The sequence below is a fragment of the Nothobranchius furzeri genome, chromosome 11 (genome assembly GCF_043380555.1).
Source record: "Nothobranchius furzeri strain GRZ-AD chromosome 11, NfurGRZ-RIMD1, whole genome shotgun sequence".
NCBI lineage: Eukaryota > Metazoa > Chordata > Actinopteri > Cyprinodontiformes > Nothobranchiidae > Nothobranchius > Nothobranchius furzeri.
This window is the reverse complement of record NC_091751.1, coordinates 47,209,941-47,232,415: the sequence shown is the minus strand read 5'-3', so window position 1 is coordinate 47,232,415 and position 22,475 is coordinate 47,209,941. Positions and strand designations below refer to the sequence as shown.

Genomic DNA, 22,475 nt, shown 5'->3' with positions numbered 1-22,475 from the left:
AAAGCATTTATTGTGGTTTATTGTCCTCCACACAGCAGGAATAATTGTCAGACTGTGAGGTTAGACATCATTTAGATGCTGGAATAATTTTTTTTCATTAACAACTTGTTCTCCCCAGATCAAAGCCACCATGATAATCGGGTATCAGGTGGTGATATGTTGCTATTTAGAAACAGCTACTGCTCTGAATAAGTAATGAGACCAGAATGAGTCTGCAGCAGCAGAGGTCACCTTCGTGATCATCAAACTCCAAAATTTCACCTAAAATCTGCGGGAAATACTTCAGCCAAGGCTGCAAGGTGGGGGATTTGGATTAACAACACCCAAATGACCTTTCACACTGTATTTGTTCACAGAAACACATTGTTTTGCTTGGAGGATGACAGATTTTTCCATTGTGCTTTCCTCACTTGCTGATCAAACATCTTGACTGAGACGATGGTGTGAAAGGTAAACTTTCACCAAAAAGGCTCAGAGCTTCCAAAAGCACACAATCCTTTGGTTTTATTTTTAGGAGAACATGTTCTTCATCATTAGCATAAAAGGAAAGAATAGCTTGAATAAAAAAATAAATTTGCAGCATCAAACTCTGACGCTTTTGTTTTCTCATCTCATCTCATCTCATGTCATCATCTCATCATTTAAAATCCAATCATGTTCCCTGTCATTCCTTCTGTGCCTCTCTGAACTCATACCAAATGGTCCAACCACATTACTGCAGCGTTACAAGTTCCTTGAAGGCATTTAGCATCTCATCCGAAGAGCTTTTAACCTGCCATGAGAGCTTCATTAATGCGTGTTAGTTTGCAAATTAAACCCCTGATCTTCCCTCAAGAGGGCTGGCGGAGTCTTTGATGTCTTGGTCCAAGATGGTTTGATCGCATTCATAAGGATTTGTATTGCTGCGAAACTGTATGAGGATCAGATTTAATTGAGCATCTTCAGTTCTAGAAGGCTGGAAACTGACCGCATCATCCTGTGTAATGACAGAAGGGGTGGCATTTTCGACCTCTCGGCAGAACATGGCAATCAACAAAAAACATCAAAGTAAATTTAGCTTTTTGGAGGAATGTAAGATAAACACCTAAACACTACATTTCTTCTAATCCTTCTTGATCAAGGTTTCCTCTCAAATCAATACAGATCTGGGGCCTCATTGATCAAGCTTGCTTACGCATAAAACAGGGTCGGAAAATTGCATAAGCAACTTTCCACGCAAACTTTGGGATTTATGAAAGAAAACTTAGAGGAAAAATGCGCGCAACTTTAAGTTGACTAAAGGTTGGTTTATGCTTGATGCGTCCGCGAGGTCCGCACGGCTCCGCGAGGAAAAGTTGCGTCATTTTGCGTCATTTTAACAACCACGCCCCTCCACCGCGCCTCCGCACGGCCCAGAATTTCCGCAACGCGCACCTCGGAAAATTTCTAACCACGCGTACGGACGGACGTGGAAAAACAAGGCGGGCCGGCAAGAACTAGTATGGCAGAGGTTCGTAAATACAGACATTTGTATGATTCAGCTCTCAGAGATCACCGTGATCAACATGTTGTAAATAATTCTTGGAGAGAAATAGCTCGCACTGTCGGAAAAGACGAGGACGCTGTTAAAAAATGCTGGAATGTCATGTTGTAAACAGTAATTTCTACTTCTACTATGGTGTAGTGAAGGATGCATGCCGTAGAGCTCCATGCTGCCCCGTTCAGTTTGGGAGAATATTGGTTCACCGCAGAGACAAGCCGCATGAACCATAAACGCTGCCAGTTGTGAAGCGCGTTCCATCCACGAGCTGCATCACCTCGCGGAAAGTGAATGCGTCAAGCATAAACCAAGCTTAAGGACCTGACTTACGCACATTTTGGACATGGAGAGCACCTGCAGTGCTGCTGCTGAGAAAGATAAAATAATGAATTCCAGCAGCATTATCACTTGTACCACTTCGTCCGCACACAGAACAAGACCCCCTACATGCACACACACACGCACGCACGCGTGCACACACACACACAGCCTGAAGCGCAGAATACAGAATACTGAATATCAGCGGGGGAGGATTGAGACAGAACATCATGCGTCTGTGACAGTGTGTGCGTCCTGTCACTGTGACCCTATTGATCATGCGCCCTGGCTACTTGGCCAAGGAAGATGTTTCTTTGGCTGACTGGTTAGCGTGCATGACTTTCACCTGGGAGTCTGGGGATTGAATCCTGATTGGACCATTTTTTTTAAATATCCGCCACAGATCTCTCTCCAGAACTCACAGCATTGACGGCTTCAGCAACACTGTGCCACTCCGTGGATTTTCTCTTATTTGTTTTGCAAAAGCACTTCCTTTCATTTCTCCACCTCACCCACAAGTACCTGAATTTCTGCTTGTGAAATAGCGTTTCCTTGATCTGCGGTCGCGGAGCACTGCAACAAGCCGGCTTTTCCATATGCTTGAGATCCACAAGGCACTTTGCATTGGCCATTTATGGCAGTAAGTATAGGCATGGTGAGGGCGGGATGTGACTAAAAAGCAAATGAGAACCGTTCTCGTTAGTCTCTGATTTATGAAGCGGAGATTGCGTGCAGCTGTGCGTACTCCATGTTTAATAGATCACAAACCTACTTGGCGTAAGCATTTTTTTGCTGAGCTTAAGTACGGTTTTCGTAAGGATTCTACGCAATGTTTGACAAATGAGACCCTCATTTTGTGGCTGGTTCTGGATCTGCTGGAGGTGCTTTCCAGAATGAGCTTTCCTTTCCATCATATCACACTGACCCAGGATGGGGGCGGTGTTGAAGTCGAGGGCCTTTTATTACAGATAATGACCCTAATCTTTGGTTTAATGTGGATTTTCAGAAACATGATGCGTTTCAGCAACACACCCTCTCTGACCATGACATCGAATCTTGTATCTGAAGTCTCAACAATTACATTAGCAGAATTTTGTGAAGGAAAAAAGGCAAACGTCAGTTTTTCTGTCACTTGTCGACAGAGTCTGTTAAAAATTTGAATGCGTCTGAGAACATAAGAGCTTCAGTTAGTGGGATTCCAGTTGGCTGAACTAATGCTGAGCTCTTAACTCTGTTGTATCACACGTTACGTAACTGAGCTCAATGAAATGGTTTAAAATTATGAAATGCATGTGACTCAGGCAAATTAGAAAGTCATTCATTTTTAAATATAATACATTATTGGTCTGGTCAATTAGTCTATTAGAAACCTTTTTTGTCCATCTGACAACTTAAAGTGTGGCGTTAATGTTTCATTTTCATATTAGATCCAGTCTGATTGGCTGACTTGCACAGGAGAATGCCAGTCTTGTGTTTTTAACAATGTAGTGATTTCTTGTTTTATTTATAAACCTTCCCACTCTTGTTTAAAACAAGGTTCCAGCTTGTTTGTTGTTTTAATTTATGTTTAGTTCTTTTTTTTCTTTGCTTCTGCCTTTTATTCAACTTGATTAATTCACTTTGTTCCCGTTTGTGCTCTGATGTATCCAGCATAGCAAGATGCTGAACATAACATTCTGTGGATATGTCTGATTTATTTTAGGTCAACTCTTATAAAGCAGCAATCATCCTCTTTTCTCAGAAACGCGGAGATTAGATGCGTCTTTTAAACACTTAAAAACAAGATGATGACGATCAGGAAAACTGCAATGGCCTACTGAGCAAAGCCAGCATGTGGGATCGTCAGTTTTAGACTGATGTGACACCTTCTAACACACCTGCACCCAAAATAGTTGGATGTGTGAATATCTTAAACCAAAGAATTTAATTAAAACTAATGAGTCAAACTCAAGAACAAAAGATAAGCATGTATGACTCCTAAATAAAAGCCTTTTTCTGTCATGTGACAATAAGTAGAAAAAAAACTTGAACAATTAGGATCATGCTATTTAGTTTTCCACATTTCATATTAACTAACCACAATCACAATCAGGTGGCAGCAAGTCAGTGCATTCAGGCACCTGGATGTGGTGAGGGCAAATGATAAACAATAAATGATCTACACTTTTTTAGACTTTTCTGAATCAGGGGACTCCAAAGCACTTTGCACTATGGTGAATCATTCATCCATTCATACACATATTCACACACCAGTGGTGATGAGCAGGACTCGAAGCACATGCTTCCAGGGGAGCCCCGTGAAAATGCCAAAACGGCATGGGATAGGGTCCTTCATCCCACTGCCTCCGATAAGGCTCTGTGAGAGCGGGGAGGAGGGACTAGATAGCTCCCTCTAGCTCCCCCGTCACCCTGATGATGAACTACAATGTAGCCACCACTGCCCTGGGTTAACCCTCCATTCCTCCGACCACCACCAGCAAGAAGGGTTAAGTGTCTTGCCCAAGGACACAACGACTGACATGGCTGAGCAGGGCATGAACCTGCAACCTTCTGGTTATGGGGAAGATACTCACTGTCACCCACATGACCACCATCTGTGTGTTGTCATGTTGGTGTCAGAGGTCAGAGGAGAACGGGCAGACTAGTTCTATAGATGATAGAAAAACAACAGTAGCTCGATCCAGCCAAGGTCTGCCTAATACTCGTATGTCTGAATCACAACACAATGAACCTTAAAGCAGGTGGAATAGAAGAGCACGCCAGCTTCTTCCGACTCTTGGAGGGTGCAGATGCTTTTTTCCTCCTCTCTTCCATATCTTATCCTCAAGGCCCTCTGTCTGTCTGTGTGTGCTGGGTGCAAGGCTGATTCTGCATTTTTCTGGAAACTGAAATTCACTAAAATGGATCTCGTCAGTTGGTCACTCAACGTGATTGATAAAAAATTTTCAACGATGAGAACGGGAGAAGGGGTTCTCGGATGCCCTGCCGGGACGTACCCAGTTGGACACATCATGGACTCCTGGAAACAGTGGAACTTGATCTGTCTTTCTCAGCTGTCTGTGGAGGACTCTGAAGATGTGTGGATATTCGTGGTGTTGGTGTCAGGTTTCCTGCTCATTGGCCTTGGAGGCTACCTGGCTTACCGGAAAATTAACAAACTGTCGAGGAATATTGGCCTGATCCCGGAGCTCAGAGATGGTTTGCACCACGCTGTGAATTCACAGACTCATATAATTGTCGAGATGAATCGTAAGCTTGGAACTTTGGCCGAGGTTCATTCATTGGCACAAAAGATGGATGCCATCAAGGAGAGAGTGGACGAATCAGCATGGACTGGGATAGATTAATGTCCATTATTGGGACTTTGAGAGGTTGAGGACCAACAAACTGTAAGACAGAGAGGAAATTATCTCTGTCTGGCCCCAAAACAATTTCTAATCGGAATCTGGTGCCCTTGAGCCTGCTAGGCTCCAACGAAAACTCCTCCCTCAGAAGATATGTGGAATGTGCCGTCGCTATGGCAACTCAACTCTGTCTCCTTTCCCAGTCTAGGCGGGACTGCGGGAAGACCGCTGAAACATTTCAGGGTCACTGCAACCCTCCAACCCTCAATGCTCCTCCCCCTATCCACACTGAGGTGACATGCGCTGCTTATCGTGGCTGCAGGAACTGTCCCTTGCAGAGACATCTCTGATGTTTGTAACTCTGACACACCTAAGAGCAGGTGCTAACAGTTTGATTGTGCTGATTTTGTTTTTCATCATGAGAACGAGACAAGCAGATGGGAGACCATCAAGAAAAATTGAATAAACCTGACAGAAGATGGCGTGACTCACTGAATACTAGTAATGCAGTAGAAGAAGTACATTATAACCCACCCCCACCCCCACCCATTGTTGTTTATTTGGATGGGTCAAATATTTTTCTATTTTTCTCTTTCTTTTCCTCCCTCAATGTTAACCCTCTGAGGCTCAAAATAAGATTTGATAAAAAGACGAACAACTAAGTCCTTCAGGGGTATTTCTGAGTTTAAAAAAACTCATGAAATACGTATGCAGAGTAACCATGTAGGTAGGTTTTAACTGTTGCAAATCTACAACGCCTGCCTCCAGGGGGTTAAGAAACTGTTGGAATTTTGACCATGCTCACATTTAGCTGGGTCAGTCCTTTTTCAGTGCAATGACATCTCCAGCGGTATTACCCAGCTGTTTTTATCAAGTTGTTCTGTCAGGCAGGCAACCCCGCATTGCTGCATTATTCATATTCTGCTAAGGAGACAAGGGAATCGGAAGTCCCGACCACCACTTTGATGACATGCAAAGCAGGGGGGAAGACTGTGCACCGCTTACATCCGCTGTCACCAGTGCTATCCCAGCTGCTGTGATCAAGCTGCTTGCAGGAATCACAAATGAGGCTCTACTTGTTCCTGGCAGGGACAACACAGGTGCTGTATAATCTGTGTATGTAAATTTTTTCTTAAATAATTTTTGCATAGAATTTTCATGCATAAAATAAACGTTTGCATGTTTTAAATTAGCCTTCTGTTTGCATTTGCGTCACAGATTTGACTTCCCTGATATTATTTTCATCCCGTTCTCCCACCGGTATTGCCTTTATGCAATAAGTTCATTAAAGTCATACATCATCTTCACAGCTCAGGGTTTCCCTAGAAGAGGCAGCAACCCCACCTCCATGTTCTATAAATATCGTTCATGGTGAAACACTCATCTAAGCCTCTGTCTGAAACAAATCTAAGCACCAGCTTGAAAGAAATATGTGTCTATGCTTTTTGGGATAATCACACAATTTGAACATATTCACAAGTAAAAAGGACACACGTTATGCCCAACGTTAAGTGTGCATCGCAAATCTGAAAGTCGGTGTAAAGCATGGATTTGATGGCGCATGCAGCTGCAGGGAAGATGAGTCATCTTGCATGAAAGGAAATACAGCAAAGCTGAATGGTGTCATTGATCTGCAGGAGAGCATACTTACGCTAAAACCCGTTTGTCTACTTGGAGCTTTCAAGTTTCCCTTTAGAGCCTCATATGACGTCTCACGGTAGGGGGTGAAATGTTTACCCTACGAAACGGGACACACTTTTAGGAAGTTGTTACACAAGGATCACAATATCCTACAGGATAGATGAAAATGCATTACAATTCAGAACATCCATCCATCCATCCATTCATTTTCATCCGCTTATCCGGAGTCGGGATGCGGGAGCAGTAGCCTAAAGGTTGGTTTATTGACGCGTCCGTGAGGTCAGCACGGCTCCGTGCGGAAAAGTTGCGTCATTTTGCGTCATTTTAACAACCACGCCCCTCCACCGCGCCTCCGCACGGCCCAGAATTTCCGCAACGCGCATCTCGGAAATTTTCTAACCATGCGGACGGACGGACGCGGAAAAACATGGCGGACTGGCAAGAACTAGTATGGCAGAGGTTCGTAAATACAGACATTTGTATGATTCAGCTCTCAGAGATCACCGTGATCAACATGTTGTAAATAATTCTTGGAGAGAAATACCTCGCACTGTCGGAAAAGACGAGAACGCTGTTAAAAATGCTGAAATGCCATGTTGTAAACAGTCATTTCTACTTCTACTATGGTGTAGTGTTGGGTGCATGCCATAGAGCTCCATGCTGCCCCGTTCAGTTTGGGAGAATATTGGCTCACCGCAGAGACGAGCCACACGTACCATAAACGCTGCGAGTTGTGAAGCGCGTTCCATCCGCGAGCCGCATCACCGAGCAGAAAGTGAATGCGTCAAGCATAAACCAAGCTTAAGGCGAGAGGCCCAGACTTCCTTCTCCCAAGCCACTTGGGCCAGCTCCTCTGGGGGAATCCCAAGGCGTTCCCTGGCCAGTTGAGAGACATGGTCCCTCCACCATGTCCTGGGTCTACCTTTAGATCTCCTCCCGGTTGGACGTGCCCGGAAAACCTCACCAGGGAGGCGTCCAGGAGGCATCCTGACCAGATGCCCAAGCCACCTCTACTGGTTCTTCTCGATGTGGAGGAGCAGGTCTACTCCGAGCCCCTCCCGAATGACCGAGCTTCTCACCCTATCTCTAAGGGAGAGCCCATTCACTCTTGGGAGAAAACTTATTTCGGCCGCTTGTATCCGCAATCTCCTTCTTTCAGTCACTACCCAAAGCGCATGACCATAGGTGAGGGTAGGAACGTAGATCGACCGGTAAATTGAGAGGTTTGCCTTCTGACTCAGCTCTCTCTTCACCATGACAGACCGGTACAACTCCCGCATCACTGCAAATGCAGCATCAATGCGCCTATCGATCTCACGCTCCAGTTTTCCCTCACTCGTGAACAAGACCCCGAGATACTTAAACTCCTCCACTTGGGGCATGACCTCATCCCTGACTCGGAGAAGGCATTCTACCCTTCTCCGAATCAAGACCATGGTCTCAGATTTAGAGGAGCTGATTCTCATCCCAGCTGCTTCACACTAGGCTGCGAACCGCTCCAGCAAAAGCTGAAGATCACGTTCTGATGAAGCAAACAGGACCACATCATCTGCAAAAAGCAGAGACCTGATCCTCAGGCCATCAAAATGGATGCCCTCCACACCTTGGCTGCGCCTAGAACTCCTGTCCATAAAGGTTATGAGCAGAATCGGTGACAAAGGGCAGCCTTGGCGGAGTTCAACTCTCACTGGGAACGAGCCCGACTTGCTGCTGGCTATGTGGACCAAGCTCTGACACCGGTCATACAGGGACCTAACAGCCCGTATCAGAGGGCCTGGTACCCCATACCCCCCCACAGGGCCCCCCGAGGGACGCGGTCAAATGACTTCTCCAAATCCACAAAACACATGTAGACTGGTTGAGCAAATTCCCACTCACCCTCTAGGATCCCCCTAATGGTGTAGAGCTGGCCCAGTGTTCCACGACCAGGATGAAAACCACATAGGTCCTCCTGAATCTGAGGTTCAACAATCCGATAGATCCTCCTCTCCAGAACCCCTGAATAGACCTTACCAGGAAGGCTCAGGAGTGTGATCCTCTGTAGTTGGAACACACCCTGCGGTCCCCCTTTTTAAATAAGGGCACCACCACCCCGGTCTGCCAGTCCAGTGGGACTGCCCCCGATGTCCACGCGATATTGCAGAGCTACGTCAGCCAACACAGCCCCACAACATCCAGAGCCTTAAGGAACTCCAGGCGGATCTCATCCACCCCTGGAGCCTTGCCACAGAGGAGCTTTTAAACCACCTCAGTGACCTCAGAACCAGAGATATGAGAGGCCAACCCAAAGTCCCAAGACTCTGCTTCCTCACTGGAAGACTTGTCGGTGGGATTGAGGTCTTCAAAGTATTCTGCCCACCGATCCACAACGTCCTGAGTAGAGGTCAGCAGCACCATCCCCACTATAGATAGTGTTGGTAGCACACTCAACATCTCCTGAAAGCTGTGCAGAATTTTTGCTCCATGGTCTCAGCGAACTCCTCCAATGCCCGGGTTTTTGCCTTGGCGACCACCCGAGCCACGTTCCGCTTGGACTGCCGGTACCCGTCAGCTGCCTCTGGAGTCCCACAGGCCAAAAAGATCTGATAGGACTCTTTCTTCAGCTTGACAGCATCTCTAACTGCCGGTGTCCACCAACGGGTTCGGGGGTTGCCATCACAACAGGTACAGACAATCCTGCGACCACAGCTCCGGTCGGCCGCCTCAACAATGGAGGCACGGAACAGGGTCCATTCAGACTCAATGTCCCCCGCCTCCTCCGGAACATTTTGAAAGTTCTGTCGGAGGTGGGAAGTGAAGCTCCTTCTGACAGGAGACTCAGCCAGACGTTCCCAGCAGACCCTCGCGATATGTTTGGGCCTGCCTGGTCTGACCGGCATCCTCCCCCACCATCTGAGCCAACTCACCACCAGGTAGTGGTCGGTTGACAGGTCTGCCCCTCTCTTCACCCGAGTGTCCAAGACATGTGGCTGTAGGTCAGATGAAACAACAACAAAGTCGATCATCGTGCTGTGGCTTAAGGTATCCTGGTGCCAAGAGCACATATGGACACCTTTATGTCTGAACATGGTGTTCATTATGGAAAATCCATGACTGGTACAGAAGTCCAATAACAAAACACCACTCGAATTCAGATCAGGGGGCCTTTCCTCCCAACCACACCTCTCCAGGTCTCACCGTCGCTGCCCATGTGAGCGTTAAAGTCCCCCAGCAGAACGAGGGAGTCACCGGAAGGAGCGCTTTCCAGCACCCCCTCCAAGGTCTCCAAAAAGGGTGGGTAGTCTGAACTGTAGTTTGGTGCATAAGCACAGACCACAGTCAGAACCTGTCCCCCCACATGTAGGCGGAGGAAGGCTACCCTCTCATTCACTGGGGTAAATCCCAACGTACAGGCACCAAGATGGGGGGCAACTAGTATGCCCACCCCTGCTCGGCGCCTCTCAGTGGGAGCAACTCCAGAGTGGTAGAAAGTCCAACCCCTCTCAAGGAAACTGGTTCCAGAGCCAGAGCCATGCATTGAGGTGAGTCCGACTATATCTAGTCTGAACCTCTCAACCTCACACAACAACTCAGGCTCCTTCCCCACCAGAGAGGTGACATTCCATGTGCCAAGAGCCAGCTTCTGTAGCCAAGGATCAGACCGCCAAGGTCCCCGCTCTCGATTACCACCCGTCAGACACTGCACCCAACCCCTTTGGCCCCTCCCACGAGTGGTGAGCCCATGGGAAGGGGGACCCACGTTTCCTCTTTGGGCTGTGCCCGGCCGGGCTCGATGGGTGAAAGCCCGGCCACCAGGCGCTCGCCAGCGTGCCCCACCTCCAGGTCTGGCTCCAGAGGGGGGCCCCAGTGACCCACGTCCAGGCGAGGGAACACGGTTTCCATTTATATATTTCATCATAAGAGGTCTTCGAGCAATTCAGAGCAATTACACTTTAAATGTGTGATAAATATGATATAATGTATGATGCTCAACTACGATGGATTAGATGAGCACATGAAATTGTGTTAAGAGACCAAGTTCACTTCTTTTTCAATACATTTGCAGGAAAGCCTTGAGTTGATCGCTGTAGGGGAAAGTGCTCTTGCGCTCCTGTGTCCTGTCTGGCTGTCTGGCTGTGAAGCTAACAGAATTGATGTCTGAATGCTGGTGACAAGCCTTACAGATTTACTCTCAGGTGGAGAATCAAAACATCTGCTTTTAATGCCACGCCTGATACTTAAAACTTTATTGTTAATGTTTATAATGCTTTGTTATTTCCAACCAGACACGGAGACAGAGGTGAAAGAGAAAGGAAAAGACAGGGGGGGGGGGGGTCGTCCACAAAAATAAACAATAATGAACAAGAGTCTGCTTCTAGACATGCAGACAGAGAGAGAATAAAAAAAAATGGGACACACAACAGTACATCAGGAGCAAGCTATCACTGCGTCAGCCTGATGATGAAATGTAAAATCAATATTGTTTAACTGAACAATCACACGATAATAAATCATAGTGCATTTAGTGGCAACGACAGCCTTAAGACGTGTTGAACGTGCCCAAGCCCATACTTTTGAGAGCACCATGTGAGCACCTGTGTGTGTACACGCGCTTGTTTATGTAAGGTTTCTAATATCATTTCTACAGCGCCTCTCAAGATAAAAATCACGAGGCGCTTCACAAAAACAAAAAATGTAAAAATATAAAAAATAATTTAGAAAATGGTTTAAAATATGTTTAAAATGAGCAAAAGATAGACAATTGTGATTAAAAACTGTTAAGAAAGAGAGAGAGTGAATAGGAAAGAGGGAAATCAGTGGATCCTGAGGAAGGTGGAATAGGTGGGGAGAGCAGAATAAAGAGAGAGTGGTGAAGAAGGTCATACAAAAGCCATCTTGAACAAGTGAGTCTTCAGCTGCTTTTTAAAGGAGACCACTGAGTCCACTGATATCAGGCTCAGGGGGAGAGAGTTCCAGAGTCTGGGGGCCACAGCAGCAAATGATCTGTCACCTTTGGTCTTTAGCCTGGTGTGCTGCACAACCAGTAGGCTTTGGTCACTGGACCTCAGGGACCTGCTGGGGGTGTAGGGACTAAGAAGATCACCAATGTAAGATGGTGCTTGTCCATGTAAGGCCCTAAAGACCAGAACCAGGATCTTGAAATGAACCCTGAAGTTGACTGGCAGCCAATGAAGCTGTAGGAGAAGTGGGGTGATGTGGATATGTTTGGAGGACTTGGTCAGAAGCCGAGCACAGGCTGCAGTCAGGTCCAGCAGGACCAGAACAGAACAGTCCCCTGCATCACTGTGAGTCAGAAGGTCATTAGAGACCCTAAGAAGAGCTGTTTCAGTAGAATGAGCTCTACGAAAACCTGACTGGAAGCTATCATAGATGTTATGTTCATCAAGAGCAGCTGTGAGATGTTTAGCCACAACCTTTTCCAAGATCTTGGAGATGAATGGAAGTTTAGAGATGGGTCTGAAGCTTCTATGGAGAGAGGCGTCGAGACTCGGTTTTTTAAGAAGCGGGTGGATTACAGAATTCTTAAAGAAAGCAGGGACCTGACCAGAGACCAGAGAAGCATTAATTATGGAGAGCACGCTGGGACCGATGGACTGAAAAGTACTTTTAAACAAAGATGAGGGTAAGATGTCGAGGGGGCATGCAGAGGTCTTCATAGAGTTAACTAGTTTGGTTAACTCAGGCAAAGAAACAGGAGCAAAGCTATCTAGGATGACGGGCCTGGTTGGAGTCGGGAGAGGCGGCAATAAGGCTGAAGGAGAGATGCTAGATCTAACCTTATTGACTTTGTCCACAAAGAAAGACAGAAAGTTCTCACAGTCTGTAACAGAGTGGATGGAGGCTGTAGGAGAGGCAGGAGAGACGATGCTGCTGATGGTGTTAAACAGCACCTTGGGGTTCCCTTTGCTCTGGGACACCAGGTTGGAGAAATAGGAAACCCTTGCGTCTCTGACTGCAGAGTTAAAGGATGTCAGAAGATCCTTTAGGTGCAGCAGATGGACGTGGAGATGGGTTTTCTTCCACAAACGCTCAATTTTTCTGCATTGGCGCTTCAGGCTGCGAAGGCTGTCAGTAAACCAGGGAGTAGAGTTCACTGCAGGAACTGATCTGGTTCTGACAGGACAGATGTTGTCCAGAATGGAAGAAGTTAAGGAATCTGGGTCGTTATCAGAAGAACAGGTTGGATCAAAAGCAGCAGAAAAATTGCTAGCTGTGCTCTCATTAAGAAAACGAGAACTAACCATACGGCGAGCAGGAGGTGGGGACGCAGAAACTGACAAGTTAAAGAAAATGCAATGGTGATCTGAAATATAAACGTCCTCAGGACAAACACTGTCAGCATTTAGACTCAGGGTAAAAACAAGGTCCCCCCACAGGGCCCCCCGAGAGACGCGGTCAAACGCCTTCTCCAAATCCACAAAACACATGTAGACTGGTTGGGCAAATTCCCACGCACGTCTGAGTGCTTGCCCATTGGCAGTTAATGCAGGAAACAGGTAGAGGACTATTTTGTAGAATATGTGTGTATGAATGTATGTATATGTATATACTGTATATGTATGTATGTATGTATGTATGTATGTATGTATGTGTGTTTATATATATATATATACATATATATATATATATATGTTTGTTTCAGTTTTTGCTTTGTTTACTTTTGTTTCTGTTCACTATGTTTGTTTAAAAACAAGGACATCATCATTGTCTTAAGTTCATATAAACTTATCAATCACTTGTCACTTTCAGCCAGCATGTTAAACTCAGACTGACCGATCATAATTCAAGAATAATAAGCAAAAAAGCTGTTTCTCAGTGAACTTGGCCTTTAAGGTTTTGGAGTTTATATTACTTTCTTTTCCCTGGACCTTTTGAGTTATTAGTAAAGTTATATTTTTATCTAGTTCTTTTATTCTCTACATCCATTGTTTTCTTTCCATCTCTAGTCATTCAGCACTCTGCACTCCCGTCCATCTGTCAATCAACCCAGCTGCCTTCACTCAGTAATCACCCCCCAACATTTTAACAGTCCACCTTTGGTTCCTCACTTTGTTTTCAAAAGCTCATGTTGCTGTTCCACTCTTTTTTATTGCAAAGGTTTAGCTAGATTTTTGTTTATGCTCATTTTGTTGGCTTTGGTGCTGCTTTGCCAGCCTTTTACCAAGGTCTCAAGTTCACTCACACACATGCCTGCATTTTTGGGTGCATCTCTAAGTGCTTTCAGACAAAAGCAACATACAAAATGATACATTACGATACAAAGCAAAACAACATTATGTGATATGAGGCAACAAACAGCAGAATATATGAATAAAGATTTAATGTGATTGGGTGTAATAAAAAAAATAGCACAGTAACTTGTGAAAAAGCTGAATGATTTCAACCACATATGAGTCTAGTTTGCAGAGGCAGCAGCTCCCCTTGCTGAGTGCAGAATGTCGTCCATTTTGTACATCTTTTGAACAAACCGCCATTTACACCAAAGGAAGATTGGGTGCTAATGTCTCCAAACATTTGCACGCAAGAGGGTACCATGTGATTTGAATTTTGGCAAAATATTTGAAGACATAATTGTAAAAATAATGTAAACCATCACACACTGTGAACCGATATCCCTGGCATTAAAAAAATAAAACAGAAAACAATGCAACCTGGGGTTTTATTTGGAAATATCCGGGTTGCACCTGGCTGAACCCCATCTCTCTTCTTGTCTGGTTCATGTTCCTGACAATTCACATGCAACGTCCAGAGAAAGTGACTCCTTGCAGAACCTTTCCAGATATTCAAATGCAGGGGTGGATTAAGGACTGAAGAAGATCCGGGGCTTAACACACACACACGCGCGCGCACACACACACAAACACATGTGACACGCACTAGTCAACATATGTATATGTCTTGTACCACATAATTTTTAATCTGAAGCTACATATTATGCATATTTAGGGCAGAGTATTGTTCCTGTTAGTGTTTAGTGTGAGATGATAGTAAATATTCCCTTTCTTTCTCCAACAACTTTACCTGATAAGCTAACTTTAGGCAAACCAGCAGCACAACAAATATTTTCAAATAAGAGTCACAAACCTGAGTCAACACCAGTATCATCACAGCTGGGGTTCTGTCGTTGTACTTTTGGTCTAAAAAACGTCCTTATGTCCATCTTCACACATGCGTTTCAGGCAAAGTGTAGAAGAAACCAGGCACTGTAGAAGAAGCCGGCTGCTGAAGGGCTTCTTCTTCAGTGGTAGAGGCTCAGGCAGGCTGAATACAAACTACTGCTAGCTGCTCCCTCTCTGTTGGACTTTGGTACTGCATGTTACTTCCACGTTTGAGATCTGGGGCTTTTCATTAAAGATTCGGGGCTTGAGCTCAAGTAGCCGGGCCTAACGCCGCCCCTGTTCAAATAGTATAAATAATATTTGGTGTTTGCAGAAGTCGTATAGAGTCGCACTGCACATATTGCACACGATGTAAGGGAGGGGTCAAACTGTCCTTCACTCAACCACCTCCACCAGCTTCTCCAGTGAGGGCTTCAAGCCGTTTCTGGGCCAGCCAAAATAATCCAGCATGTCCTGGGTTCACTTGGGTCAAGCAGCGATTTGTGACATCAGAACTTGAGACTCCTTTATGAAAAAGCACAGATGTAAGCCTTCACTGGTAGCCCCAAATGCACCTGCTTTTGTAAAGACAGATACTCACACAGTTAGCAAACTGGCATAAAACACACAAACGTGCATGCACGTAATTAACAATGCATCTCCCAAGTCAAAAATGGCACCTGTGATTCCTTTATGTTATTAATTATTTTCACTTGAAGTCAGTCAGATTATTTAGGACAACAAGCAGAATTGGGATCACTACTGAGAGATTTTAAGGACTTTTTCACTCACAATACTCAATCTACTCTCTGTGTTTAATGCTAAGCTAAAGCAAAAGGACAGCTGAGTCAGGAGAATGACTAGACTGGTTAAAAACAGATTCTTCCCACTTATCTCACTTTGGAAATATGCCAACAGACTAAATTTGAATTTTGGGTGGAGTATCCCCTTAAGTGAGAAAATGCCCACATGTATGACTTTCTTCCTTCCTAGCATGACCCTTGACCTTTCTGTTTAAAGTCTATGGTCCAATCTCAATACTCGCCCTGCGCCCTGTGGACTTCAGCAAAGTGCACTTGGAGAAAGTGTGCTGTAAGGCTTCGAGTGCGTAGTGCACAACTGTGCAAATAATTGCAGAATTGAGACAGGGGGCATTGCGTCATCGATTGTAAAGCATGCCGGGATGCTGGTCGTTGTGATAGTTTTTTTTTTCAAAAACCTTTATTAACAACTTTTAAACAAACAGCCAAACGGTTGTTTGCAATTAATTTGCATTTATTGCTGCTTTGTCTAAAAGTTTGAGAGCATCAACTAATCATCCTAAAATTAACTAATTTCATTACAAAATACATATTTTCAGAAAAAAGAAAATGAGCCTTTTCTCCTGCAGCAATGACTTGTGGGTAATGCCCTTGCCCGAGGTCCGCATCGCTGCGGACTTGGGTGAAGTGCAGATTAAGGGTGCAACGGGGATGTGGTCAACTTCCGCTCTTGAGAATCGGGACACCCTACTCACTCGCACCCATGGCCGGGAACGCGCAATTGAAGGGCGCAAGGGTGCAAGTGCGAGTATTGGGATTGAGCCTATCTCTGGGAAATCTCCATTTGCAGGGATATCCCAACTACTTCATCCTGTCATTACTCCCCAAAGTAAATAAGAATGCCCTAGCCTTGATCAAACAAGATAGGACTAAGTCTTAAGGGAAAGAGAATAAATGTGATTCACCATTACATCAAAAATGTAACAATGTAGAATTTAAAACATGCATGCAACCCCTAAAGTAAAAGAAAACTAGCCATGAAACACTCATATTAAACTGATGTTTGCCAGCTGGCTCCTGCTTGCATAAACGAGCAAACCTGATTGACAGTGTGAGTTCCCGTGTTGACTCAGTGTGATTGAGTTGAAGATGTGAGTGCACTTTGCAGGCAGAGTTCTCCATTTGTCACCATCTTGAGCCACGAGATGCGCCCATGAGCGCCCGTCAGACCGGAGAGCTCCCGTCTGCGTCGCCGTAATCCCGCTCTTTGCATGTGCAGGCACGCATACAGCTCTGAAGAACGCCCGTCTCATGGAAACTAATCCATTGATCCCTCGTCGTGTGTCAGTCACAAAAGCATTTAGGGCGCTGAGCTTCAGAGCCACGCTATGTCAAGTGTAGCCCTCGTCACCCAAGAATCGACAAACTGAAAGTAATTTGGAATGCAAAAGGCTAAAGGGCAACCTTGTGTGTAAGTGGAGCACATTCACCAACACAGATCATCTCGTAATTAAGACTGGATCCTTTTCACCAGAGAAATTTGAATCTTGAACGTGACTGAAGTTTGAACAAGAACCAGCTGAATTTTGAGGCCAATTTATTTCAGCTCTAAAATAAAAGCTAAAAAAAATGGTAATATAAAAGGATTTATGAAGAAGACTCATAGGAGATTAAGGCAAATGAAAATGCCACCCACCTGAAAATCTAATAAGCATCCTGTCTGAATCTACGAATGATGCGGTGGCATGTGCAGGAAGCCGTTCACAGGGCGATCATGTATTAAACAGACTTCCCATCCTTAAATATTCATGGCCAGAGAATTACTCATTAATCTTTCATTATCTTCTATCTTTCTGTTTAGCATTTATCAGGATCTTGGAGGCGTTATTGGTTGCAGTCAACCCTTGTTGCATGTTTTCTTGTGCCAGAGCGCTTTCCCTTTCCTGCTGATAAATGGTGCCAAAGTGCAAATTATGAATCAGGGTTTGTTAATTTTGTTGCCACATTTTCTGTTGGTTCAGTAGATTTATGGGTATCTGTTTTGAGATTATGAATGTAGGGGGCGTTTTCAGAGGCTGACAAAACAGAATCTCTGTTTCAACACTGGTGTTTGTTCTACAAGGAGGACACTTTCACTGGTCAGTATAGCTGCAGACACAAATAAAGCCACAGATGAACAGATGGTGGTGCATGATTTCCTCTGCAAGTACTGAATAAAAAATATAGTCTAGTTTAGCTGGAAAATCTGATAAGTTTTCCTGATAAATGTCTAAAATGTTTGCTAAGCTACTTTCCAACAGGCTCACTGTAATAATTCTCAACACTTCCATAAAAAAGCTGTTTATTTTAACTTTTGCCACCTTGTTTGATCTGCTAGATCATCAACTTTGAAGTTCATCCATTTCCGGCAAGCTGTGACCTGAACGGTGTGTTCCAAATTAAGCTTTTGTGTCAGAAAAAAGCTCAAACTGTCACCTTAAGATGAAAGAAGTTGGCAGTTCGCATGGGTCAGCAGTTCAACAACTGTGCACTGTGCTTCCGAGAACCGCCCCCAGCATGATTAAAGATGTGCCAGGATGTGATCCCTCTGATTACCAGAGATGACTATAGGCAGGAGAGACTGGGAGATGGTGTGTGGGACTTCAGGGTGACACTGGTGGGCAGGGGTTGTATCGACCTGCTCCCTTGGATCCCTGATAATAATATACAGGGGTTTAACACGCCCACGCACGTGCACAGAGTGCAGACAAGGAATATGTGAACAAAAGAACACGCAAGAACAGATCAGACATTGAATTTATCCCACTTAAGGAATTAAATATAAAAACATTAACATGACCTAAAGAACCAAAACCACTCCCTAGATACAAGATAAACAGTTGATAATGAAAAAAGCACTTCCACAGGAGGGTAAAGTGGACACTGTGTGTGTATGAGAGTAAGAAATGCTCTGTTTTTTGCTACAAGACTCTAGTTTTATTTTTCAGGAAATATAGTTTCAGTGGTTGATTAATAAAGGGAAAACCTAATAAATGAATAGAAGCACATCCAACCTCAATCAATCATTTAGTTCCTCTCCAGTGTCTGAGGTGCAGACAACCTAATTTATTAGGATCCCTATGTACCCATGTGCCACGCCTCCATTTTTAATGAACGTCAGTCTGGTTTTGCTCACTGAATTTTGCTAATGAACAAACTGATCTACATCAGAAGTTAATCAGCACTAATCAGCAAGGCATTGCTCCACCTCTGATAAATGTTTAATTTTATTTATTTATGCATAAATTCCTGTAAATAAGCTAACAGGCAGAAAAGCAAATAGTAATGGTTACAGAACCGCTTTTGTTGAATTAATTTAGGAAACGTGTCACTATAAAATCTAATCAAGCAAAATATTGTCTTGGTCTTGCTCCGATCGCTGTAGTGATGATCTTTGTTGATCTTTTAACAAACTTTTAAAACCTACCAGATCTTTATCATCCCAACAAACAGAGCATCTTGCTAATCTTCGTGTCTGCTGGTCTGACTAATGTAATAGTGAATCAGTGTTGGGCAGTACCCAGTTAGCCTCATGCTGCTCCCACTGCCTTTGAAGACAAATACTGTACTTGTCTGCCATCTGTTGTTATTTAAGCACCTGCCGACAGCATTACAAGACATACTGATTCATAATCATGGACATGTCAGAATTCTATTCAGGTCCAAACAAAAAACAAACAAACAAACAAAAAAAAAACGAATCTGCCACTCAGATCAGATGTATAAATCTAAACTGGCTGTAAAACAGTGGTCACCTGTCATCTATTTGTAATTTTTATTTTATTGTCAGCCATTGACTTTAAAGACATGCTGTATTTTAATATAAGAAGAGAATGCAACCTACTGTATACATTTGTGTAATTTTTATTTAGTCACTACTTTTTGTACTTGAGTTGACCGTCACTTGTGCTCACAAACTCATTTTAGAAATGTGAAATACAAGCATAAACATTTATCTTTCAATAGCAATCGTTATATTCTTTATTTAAAGACTATATTTCAGACTTAGATTGTTTTTATCTAAAAAGGAAGTAGCCTACGATTAGGTTATTTTAAAGGTGTGGAGCACTAAACACATTTTTATTGATTATTTATGATTATAATCTATCACTGAGTTTTTCATGCAGGCTGAACATGAAAATAGTCTCCTACATCCATCTCCTGCATTAGCTTCTGATAGAAAATAGAAAGCCTGACAGATCTACGTCATACTGAAAATCAACATTCATGGACTCACCCATTTTGACTCACAATGGGGAAGGCTGTTGTTGGTTTAGCGTTCGGGAAACAGCAGCTAACTGTTACCATTAGCAACTCCACCACACAGCAGAACTCCTTCAGGCTTGTGTTATTTGTGGAGATAAAACATCAATGTTGCAGAGCAAACAGAGTCAGTAGTCGCCAATCCAAGGCGAGAAGTCCAAATATCAGGAAATAAGACTCTACCTGCCGTCTGAAGCTCAGCTGTGATGTGGCTAACTTCTAGTTTCTGGAAATGGTATTTGGAAAAAAAGTCAAAGTTTATCCACTGCTGATGTGCCTCTGAGCAGTAAACTGAGTGGTGCATGTGTGTGTAGGTTTGCAAGGATTAACCGGTTTGACCATTAACCACGGTGTGAAACGCTGCGATTAATCCGCAGTGAAGATGTCTTCAACACCGCAAATAAAAAATAAATGAGTGGACCAAAGCGAAGGTGAAACTCAACAAACGCACACAGCAGAACCAGCAACAACCACTAGGACTGCTCCGTTTACACTTAGGAAGCGCTTCAAGTCTCCTGTGAGGGAATATTTTAGACTCCCAAAGCTGCTAAACGACAATAATAGAATGATATCGTTCATCTGCAGAGCTGGTAGAAAAAAAAGTTGTGACACTCCCAACTTGTTACCGTCTCTGAGATCATCACACAGACGGATTAGCTCCAACCAGAGGTGTGGACTCAAGTCACATGACTTGGACTCGAGTCAGACTTGAGTCATTATTTTAATGACTTCTGACTTGGCTTGATAAAATCTTTAAAGACTTACGTCTTGACTTGGACTTGAACACCAATGACTTACGACTTGAATCGACTTGCATCTGTTGACTTGATGATGACTTGAGCATATTTGATATTTTAGCAGAAAAGTGGCACGACATGGACAAAAATCATAAATCATTCTTCGTCCTGGGCTTGATTTACTGCGAAATGCAGCAGCACTTTGTTTATAATCAACTTCAGTTGCACTTTCTGCTTGTTTGAGCAAATAAATGAAGATTTAAGAAGCTTTATTTCTGGAATTTATTTATTATCATTGTCATTAAATTGAAGCCGAACAGATGACTTGATTATGACTTGAAAATTCAAAGTTAATGACTTGGACTTGACTTGGACTTCCACATAATTGACTTAGGACTCGACTTGGACTTGGTTGTCTTAGACTTGGACTTGATTCGAGACTTGACTGGAAAGACTTGTGACTTACTTGTGACTTGCAAAGCAGTGACTTGGTCAGACCTCTGGCTCCAACTGAGTCAGATTACATTGGTGACTGTACGGCTTTAACAGTCATATTAGAACACTCCAGCGGATGACGGTTCATATTGTGCAGTTTTACGTTTCCCCTGTATCTGTCTACAACAAGCCAGTACGGCAAGCCATTTTACTATTTAATCACCAACACCTCTCTGTAATTCCTGTTCTACGTAATAATAATATAATTTAACCGTGTCCAAATAATATTCTTCCTGGTTAAATTTGAAAGATATGAACAAGTAGAAATTACATTTAGGTAATAATAATAACAGTTGCTCTAGTAGAAAATTAGCATCTTAATTCATTAAGGTGGCTCCTTAATGAACTTAGATGATAAATTAAGCAATTCACGTAAAATAATCATGATACCATTACTTCTCAGACTACAATCGTACCACCAAAACGTAAAAATTGTTGCAACCGTATGTGTTTGTACAAGTTCAGTGTTGTCACTTACCTGATTCTGCTCCTTAAACACACATTGATGTGGTGTGTGTTGACGCGTGTGAATGGTGTTTTCTTTCTTCCTTTTTTCTGCAAAAAAAAAGAGGAAGAAAAAGGTGCTTTTCTGCAACAAGGGTCTAAAATGCACGACTGTCATGTAAAACACAGCATCAAGTAATAAAACATGCACCTTTGACCCGATGTGAAAGTGATTCCCGGAGGTCCGTCTTGGTGTAATTGAACCGTGTCATCTGGAACGCCGCTTCCACACCCATCACTGTGACTCATCACCTCAGCGTCAATCATGCTCATTGCAAATATGCAAATCGAGGCCCTCCCCACCTTGCAGGACCTTCACCACCACCACCACCACTCCCCTACCAATAACAAACAAACAAAAAAAAAAGGAAAACAAACCCTGTCTGTGTGCAGTGAAAATGTCACATCCCTTCCACAAATCCCTGTGTGGCTCACACCGAACGCTGTCTGGAAACCGGAGCTCTCCTCGTCTCTCAGTGCTCAGTCATCCGCACTCCCGGCGACCTGCTGCTCAGTGGCTGGAGAACAATTCAAAGACAAAGAACAAAAAAAAAAAACCTGAAGTTTATTTGCCGGCTCTGGGTGCATTCAGGCAATCACGACTTGTCTGATGAGGAGTAATGGAAAGTCCCAAGATTAATTGAGAGAACAGCAAAGAAAACTCCAACAACACAACATGGCACCGCGGCGTCCCTTGAGCGGTGCCAGTTGAAACAGATGGGCAGATGAAACAGCTGTGTCTAAATTAATAGGGT

General features: G+C 43.9%; 1 long non-coding RNA gene across 1 annotated transcript in view; it reads right to left on the bottom strand.

The window, feature by feature from the left end:
* Positions 1 to 21,978, bottom strand: part of LOC139061760 (uncharacterized) — a 54,869-nt gene extending 32,891 nt beyond the window's left edge. The window contains exons 1-2 of the long non-coding RNA XR_011515478.1: positions 21,872 to 21,978; positions 21,695 to 21,771 (exon numbers count right to left, since the gene is read on the bottom strand). This is a non-coding gene — a long non-coding RNA (uncharacterized lncRNA). The remainder of the gene's footprint in view (positions 1 to 21,694; positions 21,772 to 21,871) is intronic.
* Positions 21,979 to 22,475: the final 497 nt, after the last annotated feature.